At 40.3% G+C, this 16,302-nt stretch overlaps 1 protein-coding gene across 5 annotated transcripts in view; it reads left to right on the plus strand.

The window, feature by feature from the left end:
• The window catches only part of RERE (arginine-glutamic acid dipeptide repeats), a 407,198-nt gene that overhangs the window by 99,669 nt on the left and 291,227 nt on the right, over nucleotides 1–16,302 (plus strand). The window contains exon 1 of one of the 5 annotated variants that reach the window (XM_065935818.1): nucleotides 7,477–7,630. The exons of 3 other annotated variants lie outside the window; for them this stretch is intronic. The gene's annotated coding sequence lies outside the window, so the exon portion shown is untranslated. Of the gene's footprint in view, nucleotides 1–7,476; nucleotides 7,716–16,302 lie in introns of those variants that run through there. One more of the 5 variants, XM_065935817.1, reaches the window with a different exon arrangement.

Here is a 16,302-nt window from a genome sequence, read left to right on the forward strand (position 1 = left end):
CTTCCTTTGTCCTAAGTTGTATTTCCTGCAGCCCAAATATTTGCTTTTTCTAGTCAGTTAAAATTAAACTCGAATGGATGTTCAAATGAATGTCTCCTTCCAAAGAAAAGGAAGGAAACCATCCTGTATTGTTAAGGGCAAACATGCTTAGACTCTGGCTTTTTATTTTTGTTTTAATTGATGTATTAGATGTTTGAGTAGATATTTTGAACTAGAGTCTTTTGACCTCTTTTAGAGAGAAGTGATTGTTTTTTAAGCAGAAAAGTATTGGATCTTTAATGCCACTTGCGATGTTGAATCTGGCAAATGGTACTTATTTAATGTTTTGAAACATTTGCATTTATATTTTTCCTTCAATAACTTGGTGATTTAAAAAGAGTTCAGTTTATTGGTGGCAATAGCACAAGAGAAAACATACTGCAAAGAAAAAAATTTTTTTAGGAAAAGGGCAAAACAGTGTTTTGGATTTGTAAGCATTGTCTGTTTAATATTTTAAATTCTTGATATGGTGATTCCAGCTGGAGATTTTAGTTGTTTTAAGATTACTTCCTATAAACTTGGCTGGATCTCCACACTGATTTTTATCACATATTGTCAGGCCCTATTGTAAACATCCTGTCAAGGTCCTGAGATTCTGAGCTGTTTCTTCTACAGAACTCTTTGTTTCTTATTCATAACACTTTTCCAAATGAGAAATCTCTCCTCTTAACTGTATTTTTGTCCTCTCAAAGTATCACTCTGATGGAACATTATAATTTCATTTATACAATCTGAGATCTCTAGTAAGTTTTAAAAATAGAGATGAAAATGTCCTTAAAAATATTTAAAGCAGATGCTGTCTTAGGAGGTCTGTCTTCTCTCAAGATATGTTTCACATCCCACATCCATGAGAGGGCCACACACTTGCAAAAACTAAAACCTCCATATCTGACCTTTGATCAGCTTCCTGTGTCAGAAGAGTTTGCAGTGAGTGCACACTGGAGCCAGTGCTTCATTTCTGCTCACTGTTCTTAGAAAAGCAGGATTTGGTGTGCTGCATGCTGTTTGTTTTTTTCCTCCTTTCTTTCTAGGAATATATTTTAATAATGTTGATGATTTTGTTCTTTATGAAATAGCACCTTAAATATTTATTAGCAATTTATCACTCAAACATATACTTGAGTCTGTATTGGGAAGTGTAAAACAAAAGGAAACCTGTAGTTTAATGTCCACTCTTAATCTTGTACCTATGCATTTAATTTGGAGTGTGTGATGTTCATAGTTTTACCCAAGGTTAGCCTTCCTGATTTGTAGAATATGATTTATTTCTAGTTATTTTAAAAGAGCATATTAAGTTTCCAACAGTATCTAGGTTGAAATTAACTCAGATTTATTCTGAAATGTAAAAGAGTAGGTATTAAGATTCTGGCATTAGAGACATAAGAATTCACTTTCCCCTAATAATCTGGAATATTTGCCTAATTATTGCATCACACATGTGAATGGTTCTCTGTGTGAGTCTTTTTCTGTGTGTACAATGATCATCACCATCCTAGTTGGTTTGTTTTAATGTTTCTGTTCTTCAGTACCCTTAACTATGGAGCAACTGTGTGATTTAGTCATTAAATGTTGGCTGAATGGAAAGTGATGTGATTAATGAATGGGGTAGGTAATTAGGGAGGCTTCCCAGGTGCAATAGTGGTTAAAGAATCCACCTGCCAGTCAGTGCAGGAAACTCAAGAGATGTGGGTTCAATACTTGGGTTGGGAAGATCCTCTGGAGAAGGAAATGGCAACCTACTCCAGTATTCTTGCTTGGAAAATCCCAAGGACAGAGGAACCTAGTGAGATACAGTCCAAGGGATCATAAGGAGTAGGACACAACTCAGCAACTGAACTTGCACACATAGGTAATTAGGTACAAAAGGTATTTTAAAAAAACCGTGTTAGTAAACCTTGATTTACAGTTAAGACTTGCAAAGTATGTATTAGATAGTAGTTAGCTATTATTAAACAATATGTTATTCAGTAGTGCTAAAAACTGAGAAGTATATTATGTTTAATGTGCTAACTCTGATATCACATACATTTTAAGGTATGTCATGATTTCCTTTAAAAAGAAAGGGCATACTATTAATTCTTATATCAATAGAGTAATGGGAGTTCCTGAGACTAATTTGGGGAAGCCAGGACTTGTTGGGGAGGAATATTTTGATTTTGTTGAGGATGATTTGAGAGTGTCTGTGGAATGCTGTGTGGTTGAGTCCAGAGGGAATTTACAAACTGAATCTGTGACTAAGAAGCAAGCTAAGGGCTAGAAAAATGAAATCTTGTCATAGAGGCATCTTGAGAGTAAATCTTCTCACCCATGAGAGATACCAGGGTGTGATAAGAAGAGACTGGACACTGACTGCCTGTATTTAGGAGCAGTCATGGCAAGAAACAGAGAGCCATCAGGTCTTAGGAGATCCAGGAGAGTGTGTAGTGCAAAGCTCAGGCAAACCACCAGGTTGCACACAGGGGAGTGGGGCCTGCTCTTGGGAGGAGTGCTGGAAACTGGCCTACTTTTTTTGGAGAGCAGTTTGGCCCAGTCTTTTTGACTGAAAAGTGCACATTCATTGAACTAGAGATTTTAGTATAGAAAGGCTATACTAAAGTGACAGCACAAAGTGTGTTGTAGTAATTAAGGACTTGTTAATTACGGTACTTCCACACAATAGAATTTTGTGTTAATGGTCTGTTGCAATCTGAGGGAAGCAAGATGCCATATAGGAAAAACAGTAGAATTTTATTATCATGAAATAAAAATCAATAGAGTGAGCCTCTAGACGAATGAATATATATATATATTCTTAAATATTTGTGGAAGTTTGTGTGCAAATGTTCTAGAAGAGAGTCCCCGGAGAGACTTCAGCTTGTTGAATGGGATTGCTTGGGTTTTCTGTAGGAACATGTAATAATCAATACATCCAAAAGGGCTTCAAAAAGAATTATATATTGGTATTTTTCTTTTGAAAACTGTTTTGAAAAGTTTTGTTGTGTGGTGCCATTTTGTGAATTGGAAGAGGGAAAGAAGCAGACGTTTGCTTAGCATCATATATCCACAGTCACCATAGTCATGCAAAGCAAAACCTCTGCATCCTAGGAGAGTATGCACACATTGCTAACAATACCAAGACAGCCCTTGCCTTGGTCCTTGTTTGCTTGATTGATTTTGGTAATCTTTTGACACTTTGACTCTTAGGTGAGCCAAATTACTTGATCTGAATGATTTTTTTTATAAAAGAACGCTATAAGAATGGATGTTGATTGACTCCACTTGAGACAGACCTCACTAATTCTTGCTAGATGAATGTTATTTTTAAACTTTCATGTAAAAATGTCATCTCCTTTCCCTTTGGTCGTTTTAAGGAGTGGTCCAAAGCTTCTGTCTTTCGACCATGTGACCACAAGTCTTCTGTCTATGACAGAAGCAGGGTGGCAGAGAGAGGAAGGCATGGTAGTTGTTCAAGGTTAAGGTTCTGGAATAACCTGAGCCCTGTTCAACTGTTACCTGCTAAGGTTATACTTGACATTTCCCCTGCTTACTGTACCCGGTCATAGCCTTAATGTTAGTTTAACTAGACTCTGTATTTAATTATAAATGTTGGGGTAAAGTCAGATGTCAGCTCACTTTGCTGCATGCTGAGGCCTGTAGAATACTAGTGCTTTGCTTCTAACCACATCTGTTGTCTCCTCTCATTATCTGTTAATGGTACTCAACTTGACAGGGTTGTTTTGATAAATGAAGAGTGTTCTAAAACCCGGAGCTGGAATTTACATGGAATGGAACTTAGAACAAAAGGAAGCAAGACTTGTGACATAGACAAGGCTGAGGTAAACTCTGGGAACCGAGCAGTGCCTTGTGAAATGCTGAAAATAACAATGAAGCTTAATTTGGGGGTGACGATGGGGAATACTCAATATTTTTTCATTCATCTCACACGTTGGCTTTTTCTTGTGCTGGTGTGCAGGACATCTGAGAAACTGTTGTTGTAAGAACTTCCCTTTCTTATCTACAGATCCCTTAATTTACAAGCTCACATTAATGATGTTTAAAATGAATTCTTTACTTTGAGGAGTTGGGGAGGGCAATTTTGGAATGTCTGTCATCAATGACTGGGAGTCCTTAGGGCAAAAGAATTTTTACAAAGGCTCCCTTATCAGGGAAATAGAGTTGTTTTAGAGAGGAGATAACTGAAAATAAAGAAAAAGCTAGGTGTAAACTGAGGGGTCAGGATCATACCCTTTCCCCCACTTAGAATAGAATTTGGTGGTACTTTTGCATTCAGAGAAACTTAAAGACAAACTAGTGTATAATGTACTTTCAAACTGTTATATTCTGTTTATGTTGCTCTCTGTGTGCGTACAGGATTTGGTAGTCTATGCAGCTTACCCCTTGTGGTTGCCCCTTCCTTAAATGCCACAGAAGTAGGAAGAACTTGTCTTGAATATGTTAATGATGACATCTGTACCTCACTGACTCAAGATAAACAGTATGGCTTGCAGATAGGTTTAGATCTTAGTGTTTTTGTGAGTTATCCTAGGCAAAGTTATTTATATCTCTATAAAGTGGGGATAAAAATCTTTATTCTACTTTTAATTTTTTGATTTGCATAGATGCTATTTATTTGAGAGAGGCTTTTTTTTTGCCAACAACTGTGCAGAGAATATGCAAAATGAGTAGAACAGGGTTGTTGCCCTCAATTCAGTTATTCATTTCAAAGATGTGTGTGCTTGATGCCGGGTATTTGATGATGAGCAAACATACAGAACTTTCTCTGATGGAACATTAATCAGAAAGTCACACCAATGAGTTACAAACTGAGATAAATGCTCTCAAGGAATGAACTCAGTTCCCTGAGAACTTATAACAAAGGAACTTGACCTAGAATGGGGCCTCAGAGGAACCTTCTCTGTCATTTGACATTTGATACTTGACCTGAAGTCTGAAGGAGTAGGCTTTAAATTGTGTGTGTGTGTGTGTGTGAAGGCAGTGATGACTTGAACTTATAACAAAGGAACTTGACCTAGAATGGGGCCTCAGAGGAACCTTCTCTGTCATTTGACATTTGATACTTGACCTGAAGTCTGAAGGAGTAGGCTTTAAACTGTGTGTGTGTGTGTGTGTGTGTGTGTAGGCAGTGATGACTTTGGTAGAAATCCTAACACCTTGGGGAAATTGAAAGACTTGGTGTAACTAGAAAGTGGGGGGGCTGGGTGTGGATGGATTAGCAGAGGGTGCAAGCCTGGGACAGAACAGAAGTGCTGTCATAAAGTGCTGTCAAAGCATTTAGAATTTTCGTGAGACTAGGAACAGTATGAATTTAGAGCAGTTCGGTTGTTCTCACTAGCCTTTTCCAACTTGGGATAAACCAGCAGTTTCTGAAGTGCTGCAGACCAGAAACAAAGCAAAGCAAACACCTGTCTCTTCTGGTGCTACCTTCTGTCTGGACAGAGCTGGTGGGAAAATGGAAGTGTGTCCCAACACAGGAGTGGCTTTTGTTGCTAGGCTTTAGGATTGATTTCATTTCTGACATGGATGGAGTGATCTTAGAGCCGCTTAGTTAGGAGGTGGGTTTCAAGCTGCAGGTCCCCTCAGGTGATCTTAGCGAGGATGGTGTTAAGGGGAGCTGATAGACAGCCGATCTGCCCTTGTGTGGGGACCGTCTCTGATTTGTCCTCATCACAACATTTCAGGGGGCAAAGGCATTATGCCTCCTTAGCTCTCGCTCTCAGGACATGTGCTCTGTTAGTAGTTTTAGAGAGAGATTTCTGTCTCCTGTAGAACAACCTGAGTTTTCTTTAAAAGAAATCAGAATGATGTTTATTTATTTATTTTTTTAAAGTTCTCCCACTTTATTGCTACCAACCCATTTCCCTCCACCCTCGTGCACACATGCTCAGTCATGTAATCCCATGGACTTCAGCCCGCCAGACTCCTCTGTCCATGGACTTTTCCAGGCAAGAATACTGGAGTGGGTTGCCATTTCCTTCTCCACAGAATGATGTTTAATAGCAAATGTGCAAGTCAGTTTGGTTATCTGTGCCAGTGAGGGCAGGATCTAGGTTCTTCTCTGTGCTTCTCCTCCACCCCTAATGCCACCCCCTTGTTGAGAAGCTTTGGGCAAATCACTTAATCTAACATTTGCCAATTGGAAAGGGTACCTAGTAATTCAGCAGTTGGACCTTGGAAGATCCAATAACATGTATAAAGCTGTTTGTGAGTTACATGAAACTTGCCTGGAAGGTGAAAGGTGTAATATTAAAGGTACCAAAAGTGATCAGTTAAATTTTGAGCTTGTAGCTTTCAAATTTGAGTTGACACTGGGTGAGTTTAATAATTTGAATTTATGTTCCATAGGTATGTATTTTAAAAAATTTTGCTGTAGAGTATCTTATTCGGCAGGACAAAATGATTGTGGCTGTTGCTGGTAGGGAATACATGTTTTGAACATAGTTTAAACTTGGGTAAATTTGAGCAAGTTGATAGATATTTACCAGATTGTGGGTGAAGAAGAAACCATTTGAAATTTACTTTTGGTAGTTCTATTTAGATGCCCATAACAATGGAATTGATAAGGTGTCTGGTGGCTGGTGGATTGTATGTTTTTTTAAGGCCACATGGCAAGGTATGTGTATTTATTTTACTTCTTTATTAGATGGATTTCAATCAAGTCCAGTTTAAGCTCTGCCTTGTCTAGCAGATGGATCTTTATTTTCTTGGGGAAAGAAGATTGGAGAGAAGACTTTTAAACAAATAACTTACAGAGAATTCTTAACCTGTAAGGAAAATTGGGGTCAGAAATGTTTGACATCAAAGGATGATTCTTCCTCTTGTGCTGCTTTGAAACAGATGTTCACCGTGTCTGTGATTGTTGGTTATTTCGTCTGCATTTGTTAGACGTCAGAGGTGGTTGGCATTAACATTCCTGGCAGAAGCAGAGGCAGCTCTAGGATGTGTGAACTGCTGATCACTCACGGGGATGCGCTGCCTCTAATATCTTGCTTGCAGATGCATTTTCTAGCTGACCACGCTATTAAGAGCTGCCATCAATCACACAGTCTCCCAGTTCCGGCTGTTGGGAAGGAAGGGAGGTCTGGAGGGAGGGGAGGCCGGCTGAGTTGGTCCGGAGATACAATTGCCGCCGCTTTGTGTGTGCGCGCGCGCCCGCGGTGGCGGCGGGCAGGGGCTCGCGCGGAGCGGGCCGGGCTCCAGCCCGGGTTTTGCCGGCCACCGCCGCCGCCGCCGCCGCGGGGAGGCTGCTCTTTCTCTCCCGGCGTCTGGGTCACGGGCATGTGGCAGTGTCGGCCCGGCCGCCCGGGCTGAAGGAGCCTGAGCCGCGGCGGCCGCTTCCTCCAGCCGCGGGCGGGGCCCGACGCGGCCACCGCCTCCCGGAGCCGGCGCGCCGCGGGGACCTGAGCCCGCGCCCGGCTGCCCTGCGGCCGCCCTGGCCTCCTTTTGTTTAGCAAGTGCATTTCACGCCCTGAGCACCTGCCCATCCCGCCGGTGCCCGCCGGCCTGAGTTTGCGAGGGGGCTCTGCACCGGAGGACGAGGAGGAGGAGAGGAGTGGAGGCCCGAGAGCTCAGCTGCGGCTGCGACCCGCCGCAGGCAAGTGGCCGGCGCCTCTGGCTGCTAGGGGAACGCGGGTCTTGGGCCAGGAAGTTGGACAGCTGCGGGCACAGGGGCTCTCGAGGTGGGTGGACGGTAGTCTCTGGATTACCCCAGTGTGTGATGACCCCAGAGAGGAGAACAGCTCGGGCATTACCGGGAATGGCGGTGGCTTTCCAGGAATCAGGAATAGGTATTGGTTGTGTCCCATGGCAGTTCTGTTGGGCTCACTAGTTTGTTTTGTTTTTTAAATTGTCAAAACTCTAGAAATCCCAGTTAAATAAACCAATTAAGAAACTTGTTTAGGGCAGAGATATCTTTTTTTTTTTTTTTTTTTAAAGAGTGTGTGTGTGTTCTTTAAAAGGAAAACTGAAGATGAGCAGTGTGTAATCCAAAAGCCGCTGTTTGATTAGGAACTTCACTGCTTACAGTGGAGCAAATTTAGGTTTAAAACTAAAGTGAATTGGGTGGACTTGGTTATAAAGTAATTTAGGACTGCTTAGGTGACAAAAATAGTTTGTTTCCTGGATCCAAAATACTCTTGTTTTACCAGGTTAGCTAAAATGCAAGGATGGTTTTGGAGAAGATTGGTCTAAGTTTAAACTGTTATTTTTTTCTTCCCCGGGTTTGAGGTGATGACTTCCCGACCCCTCCCCTGTTTGCTCAGACCTTGCTCTGTGGTTGAAGCTGTGGGGAGACCTGCTTGACCACTTTTTGTTTGCTGAGGAAGAAACTTGCAATTGGTCCCTTGGGTTTACTCTCTCAGCCTTTCACCTTCCTGGCCCACTGGTGCCTATGCTCTCTTTGGGGGGCGGGGTGGTGTTTGGCCGAAGGCGTCCTCTCAATCATATGGAAATTTTTTTAAAAAAAGGATGTGAATGAGCACTGAGGTCAGTAGGTTAGTTTTCCCCTTTGGTATGTGTGTCTGTGCTTTAAGTTTGAGACCCTGAGTGCATGTTGAGAACAGAGTTGACAGAGCCCTTAAAGTCGTGTGCCCACAGTTCTAGCCTTTCTTACTTTTTCTTTTTCCTTCCTAGGAGCTCCAAATTTAAAGTAGACATGATTTGAAACCATACAGACGGGAACAATACCCCATGTAAGCCCGTTGATCTGGGGCAATTATTTCCAGATGCACAACCAAAACTCTCCATTTTTATGTGCGTGTTAGACTTGGGCTGTGAGAGGCAATTGCCTTTCTGAAAATGTACATTGCCTAGTTAACTAACAGAAGGCAGACATTTTAGAGGCTTAACAGCAACTTCGCAGTAGTATGGGAGCTGCAGTTAGAAGCCTTGTGTTTGTTTTTTTCCAACTCTGTAATTTAGTAGTGTTTAAACTATTTTATAAAGATCTCTGGGACCAGTGAAAGGTGGTTTTCAGTCCAGAGCACTTGAGTGCTCATTGTATTCTGGCAGGCCCTGGTGCTTGGCAGGCTGTGCTTGAAATGTTATTTGATCTGGTTGCATGAGAGAATGGACTAAGATTACATTTCTGCCTTCCCTGTGGCTGTTGAAAGCAATGCATCAACGAGTCCTGTTCAGTAACATATTTAAAGACTTAACCTACATCCATTCACTCTTAGAAGGTTTCCAGCAAAAGGCCGTTTAGGTTTTTGTCTTGTTTTGTGGTTTTTGCATTTATGAATTGAGGCGAGAGCTGACGTAATGTAGTCGTACCACTTCCTTTGTGTGTGTGTGGGTTTTTATAGCCTATAGGATATGTTCCAGTCTACGTGGTTGTGATGATTCCTGAATGCTAGAATGTGTATGTATTTTCACATGCAAGTGCCCTGAGCCATGTGCCAATTTATTTTTTTAGCTTGTAGGTCTGCTGAGGGGGAGTGTAGTGGTGAACCCCAGCCAACTTATCTGGAAGGTCCAGTGAATGGCCTGTGTGTTATGTAGACTAGCTCTTCATTTTAATTAGTGCAACTGTGTACAGCTGTTGGGTCAGACTGCATTGGCTGCTCCTGCAGGGTAGTTTTATCTTACACTGGAGGTTTTATGGACTTGTCTGGCTGTGTTTCTTAATCCCTCTCCCACCGCCACTGTGCTTGCTTTTAAGCAAATGATAGAACAAGACAAGCTTTTGTTTACTCGTGTAATAGTTTACTTGTGAGGGATTTATTTTTGGTTTTGAGAAAATTGGTAAACCATGTAATTTAGCAGTAGGTATTACATTTACTATGCTTTTCCAAGGTCAAAGGGTTTTGCTTGCTATTGTGTTAGTCTGAGTAGCCTATGGAACCATCCATTTTATAATGACATAGGAAGCCTGCTTTTTTTTAAACTGGGTCTTTGTTTGCTATTCTAGGATTAGTTTGTAAAACTCAGAATAAATGTTAGCTCAGTGGAAATAACATGGCTAAAATGTTTCTCCCTGTCTCTTACCTCTTGTTACACTTACCAAGGGGACTAAGAGAACCTTTGATGCATAGCAGTTTGGCCAGGGGCTAGATGATTAACACAAAGATTCAGAAATGTCTCTGTTCAGGGCTGTGTGTGGCTACCTGTGTTATTTTTAAATGTGCTTTTGGCTCTAAGTTACTGGAAAGTATTTACTTTAAGATTGAGTAGCTTTGCGTCTCTGGCTTTTCAGGCTGGAAAGTAGACTGTGATCTGAATGACATTTTCTTAATGGCTTGGTCTTTTTACTCTCTGCCTTTGTCTTGAAGAGGTGCTGACCACCATGGTTTCAAAGACTGTCCACCATATTTTTAAAATAAGGAGAAAAAGTCAAAAAGCAAAATTGACAAATCTGTTTATATATAAAGCTAATGTGAGGCCTTTTTAGTGGCCCATTTTACTGATGGAAGAACATGGGGGATGTGTTGTAGGAGGGATTTGTGGGGGTAGTGTTGGGGACTGGGGTATAGTTAGCAGAGAAAGGAAGCTGGTTCAGGTTGAGATATTTCTTTAACTCATTGTAGAAATGTGTCCTTCTTAAAATAACCTGAAATGAGGAAAGAGACTGCAACGTCTTCTAGAAAATATAATAATTTCAATGTAACATCAGAAAATGTTTTCCTTAATTAAAAGAAATCAAGACATTTAGATTGGCACCGAAGACTTCTGAATAAAAGGAAAAATAGAAGTATAGTAAGTATCCTAAATCCATACAGGTTATTTCAGAAGTTTACTCATATGTATTTGACCGTATTTTTAAATTCCAAATTTTGATGGTGATTAGCATCATAGACTTGCCCTCCAGAATCTTTTTAATTCTCGATATAGTTGATACACTTACATATTTGTAATGAAAGGTAGAAAAGCAGTAGTTAGATTTAATTAGTAGGAAAAATCAGCATATTCAGATTTTAATGCTGTCACTTGGAAGTGCTGCTGGTATAATTAATCAATTTATTCATTATAAGTTGGTGGTAAATAGCTCAACTGTGTTCTAATCTCAGTTCTACCACTCTTTCACTGTGAGACCTAGGATAAGTTATTTGTTAGCCTCTTTGTGGGAAAAATGATGTTTACCTCAGAGGATGTGCAAAATGCTTAGGAAAGTGCCTGACACATGACGACAGCTGGTGCTTAATATAGTGAACACTGTCTATGCTCTAGGTATTGCCTTGGTGGCTAAAGGTACAAACTAGATACTAGAAGCCCCTGTTCTCAACAGCACTTACGTTCCGGTGAGGGAAGACCCTACAAATTAAAAAGAGGGTGATGATTCACAAAACTTCCAAAGATAACTTCAGGTCATGCCAGTGAGTTTTAGTTTAATATGAGATGTTTACTCTTTAAGCCATTGTTTTATTTTTCCTTGATAAAATTGTTTCTCATACTATTTGATGATATAGCCATTGTTAACACGTTTTGGTTCACAGGTGGAATAGAGAAGGAGGAAGAGACTTTTTCTGGGAAAGGGAAAAAAAGGGAACAAAAAAGAAACATAGTGATTTGTCAGTTTAAGTACCCAGTAGTAGAAGGGAAATGTTAAATCATGGTCCATCCATAAGAAAAAATATTACGCAACCACTAAAAATCATCATGATATAAAAATTTAATGTAAAGCTCAGTGGGAAAAAACCATAGATGCCAAACTGTTCTGCAGTGTGATTCCAGTTATGTGCACATCCACATTTACTCACAGAGGCTAATAAGAAAAAAGATTAGAAAAGAATACACCAAACCTTAATAGTGCTCATCCCTGGATGATGGGATTAGGGGTGACTTCATTTCCTTAATAGTCTGACTTTGAATGAATTGTGTAATTCTTGCAGGTCTAAATGCCTCTGAGGTACGAGGGAGGAGACCTGAGGCTTAGAGGAGTTGAGCAGTTTGACCAAGGCCTGCAGCTGGTCAGTGGGGAGGTCAGGATTGCAAAGCAGAGACTGAACCCTGTTCTTTCCTAGACTCCATTTCATCCTATTAGAGGTGACCTCTGTGAAAGGGCTTCCCCTGACCTTTCTGCTCACACCCGTGGCCCAACCAGCTTTGACAGTTGTTTTTGCTACCAGAGGGCCCTCACTGAATCTCACACAGGAGGAACCAGTGCTGAGGTGATGCTGTGCATGAAGTTATTAGGAAGGGAAAGCTGATGTTATGAGAAGAGGAGGAAATGGAAGAATGATTTGAGTGAAAGAGGTCTGAAAGGTAAAGTAATACAAAGGGGATAAAGGGAGGAGGATGGTGCTTCAAAGTGTGTAGGGGGTGACAGTAGAATCACACGTTCTAGGTTTTGCACTAGAGAATGAGAACTGAGAAAACACTATTGAAAAAAAGTACTAATCTATTACTTAATCAGGAGTCAGTGGTACTACTGAGGAGTTTTTGAACAGAGCAGCCCAAGAGGTGGAGGATGGCCTACGATGGTGGAAGCTTGTTTGCAGTTGGTAAGGAAATGTTGAGAAGTTTGGTAGCCACTGAAGGAATGATGGAAGGTGGCTGAAAGAGGTTACAGGTTAATGGCATTAACTGGTTGATGCATTAAGGAGGTTAATGGCAGTTGTGTCTGTAGGTAAGATTTTATGATGATTCATATGACAGTTTTCTTCAGGTTTTCACGGTAAAATGAAGTAATGGCTGTGAATTGCTTTAGAAAGAAGAAAACATTTTGATTTTAGAGGATTAGTCGGATGTTACTTGTGAAGAGTTTTAAGAATATGGTAGGTAAGTGTGGGGGGATCCTTTATAAAGCTAAAATATTTTTGCCAGTATAGATCAGAAATAATCTTTTGCTTCTAAAGATGAACAATTGGATCTGTTTGTCATGTCTTGCTTCCACAAAGTGAATCAGCTTTTGCAGTTGCAGTTGGAAAAAAAAAGTCAGTTTGTGTGTGACTGTTTCACTTCAGAGGAACAAAATAGAGTTGAATATATTGTACACTTGAAAAATTGCTTAAATCAAACGCCTCCAGATGGTGTGTGCTGCTGTGTTCACAGCTGTATTTACCTCAAGCTCACCAGATTATCTTCTAATAATTTAAGAATAGCTGGTTAGAAACAGTGATATTGTCAAGTCTCTGCTGGTTTTGAACCTCAGCAGCAGTAGTAGCGTGACCTATATGCCTTTAGTAAAATGCCACGTGAAATTGCTTCCTTCCTTCCTTTTGCATTGTTTTCAGAATTTCTTCTTGGGCTGACTTGTGCTTTGCACAGACAGCCTTAGTGCTTACATATAGCTGCCAACGACCAGGTTCTTTTCACGTGGTCTCGGGGATGAGATTGGAGAATGACTTTTGATTAGCTTTAAAAGATATTTTTTGTTGTCTTACTAATAACCTTTTTAATATATTAAATATATACAGTTGATACTTTTATATATATAGTATGGTGAGCATTCTGTGTTTTTGATGTTACCAACCAACAACAAAAAAAGAGAAAAACTCTTTTAGTACTTACATCTACTTCCCAATATAAATGCGTTTTTCTTTTACAAGGATTTAATAAAAGTTATTTTGGAAGAACTCAGATTACTAAGTCTTAATTTTTTTGATCACACATCCTACTGTATGTGTGCTTAGTGGAAGAAACAGTTTTCATAAATTAGATGTAAAATGTAGACAAATAGTTTGAAACATTATCTAGGAATTTTAAATATGTGAGCAGGGATGGTAAGAAAGACAAGCACATTTTTTATTAATGGACCAAAGTTATGTAGAAAAACATACCAAGATCAAACCATTTAAACAGTTGTTTTCTCCTTTTGATTCTAGATATTAGCTCTTACTGTTGTCTTTTTGTGTGTGTGGATATCTTGTAATGAGAAAAGTTATGTAGACTACTTTTTACCTAAGTGTATACTCTTTGACTGGGTTTCCTAGGTGGTCCAGTGGTAAAGAATCAGCCTCCCAATGCAGGAGACATGGGTTTGATCCCTAGGTCAGCCAGATCCTCTGGGGAAGGAAATGGCAACCTACTCCAGTATGCTTGTCTGGGAAATCCTATGGTCAGAGGAGCCTGGTGAGGTACAGTCCACGGGGTCGCAAACAATCGGACATGACTTAGTGACTCAATAACAGTGTATTCTTTTGACTATCTGGGCAGTATCTCTTTCATGGGCTGTGCTCTTTCCACAGGGCATAATTCTCACATTGAATAGATAAAGGGTAAGTGTTCAGCAATGGAATGTTCACCTTTTTAAAAAACACATTAGATGTGCAGGGAAGGAAGTAGAGCAATTAGTATTCACTCTGAAGTGTGTGTGGGGGGGCAGGAGCAGGGTAAGTTTTGATCTTTGAATGGAAAGGAAGATTAGAAAGTGCTGGAAGAAAGTAATGTCTAAAGCAGTCCCGCCTTTTTTGGGGAATGCTTTCTTCAGTTTTGTGAACAGGCTTAAATTGATTGCATGAACATTTATTATTGGATAAGTAAATATTTTATTTATGTGATACAATAAAATACTAAAAATTAAGCCACTGTTTAATAAATTAATTAAATCAATAGAATTTATTACAGGGAACGGTTTTAATTTTATAGAAAAATGGAGTGCAAAGTACAGAGTCCCCACTTGTACAGTCTCTTTCCACCCTGTTGTCCCTCTCATTAACATCTTATGTTACTGTGGTACGTAGAGTTGATGACACAATTTTGATACCTTACTGTTAACCAGAGAAGCAGAAGGCAAAGGAGAAAGGAAAAGATTTATCCAAATGAATGCAGAGTTTCAAAGAATAGCAAGGAGAGATAAGAAAACGTTCTTAAGTGAACAATGCAAAGAAATATAGGAAAACAATAGAATGGGAAAGACTAGAGATCTCTTCAAGAAAATTAGAGATACCAAGGGAACATTTCATGCAAAGATAGGCACAGTAAAGGACAGAAACTGTAAGGCCCTAACAGAAGCAGAAGAGATTAAGAAGAAGTGCAAGAATACACAGAAGAGCTGTACAAAACAAGGTCTTAATGACCAGATAACCACGGCGGTGTGGTCACTCACCTAGGGCCAGACATCCTGGAGTGTGAAGTCAAGTGGGCCTTAGGAAACATCACTATGAACAAAGCTAGTGGAGGTGATGGAATTCCAGCTGAGCTATTTCAAATCCTAAAAGATGATGCTGTGATAATGTCACACTCAATATGCCAGCAAATTTGGAAAGCTCAGCAGTGGCTACAGGACTGGAAAAGGTCAGATTTTCATTCCAATCGCAAAGAAAGGCAATGCCAAAGAATGTTCAAACTACCGCACCATTTCTCATTTCACATGCTAGCAAGGTAATACTCAAAATCCTTCAAGCTGGGCTTCAACAGTATGTGAATCAAGAACTTTCACATGTACAAGGTGGATTTAGAAAAGGCAGAGGAACCAGAGATCAAACTGCCAACATCTAGTGAGTCATAGAAAAACCAAGAGGATTCCAAAAAAACATCTACTTGTGCTTCATTGACTACACTAAAGCCTTTGACTGTGTGGATCACAACAAAACGTGGAACCTCTTGGTTACCTGTGTTCCTCATTTGGCAAAAGATTTCATTTTACGGAGAGAAAGAGATACTTAGAATTTTAAAAAATAAACTGGCCTAAGGTCCTTCCTTATTTGCTTTTGGTGGTGGTTCAGTCGTTTAGTGGTGTCCAGCTCTTTGCAGTGCCATGCAGCACACCACACTCCTCTGTCCTCCACTATCTCCTGGCGTTTTCTCAAATTCACATCCATTGAATCTTACTTGCTAGATACTTGCATCTATCTGATAGTTACTTACTGGAGATGAACATCAACCTGACTGTGCCCTGTGCCTCCCCACAGTCTTGGTTCTGAAGATGATTTGAATAGGTTCTCCTGGAGGTTACGCAGATCATTCATCCCTTTATCAAGGGTTCTTAACTTTCTTTTTGTCAGAGACTCCGTTGAGTATTGGTGTAAGCTGTGGTTCTTCCTGCAGAGCGAGCTGTGAACATTTGCCTGCATGTCCTCAGTACACAGTTGCAAGTCATTTATGGAGCTCCTGCAGCCTATCCATAGATGGGAGCTCATTTAGGAACTCCTCTTCTAGGGAGCCTTACGTCTCTGTTTAAATTACCAAGAATCTTGTGTATTTTTTATTTTGGGTAGATTTGCTTTACTTGAATAGTGTGGTGTGAGTTCATTGGTCTGTCTGGAGCCTGTGGAATTGCTGTTTGTGTGTCCTGAACGGTTTATCCAGGACTTCCTGAGGGTGCTTTTGGCCACGGCAGACTGCTGTCTCTATGAGGACACAAGAAGAGAGCCTTTTCTCAGCTCTCAG

This window comes from Muntiacus reevesi, chromosome 5 (assembly GCF_963930625.1).
Source record: "Muntiacus reevesi chromosome 5, mMunRee1.1, whole genome shotgun sequence".
NCBI classification, from domain to species: Eukaryota; Metazoa; Chordata; class Mammalia; order Artiodactyla; family Cervidae; genus Muntiacus; species Muntiacus reevesi.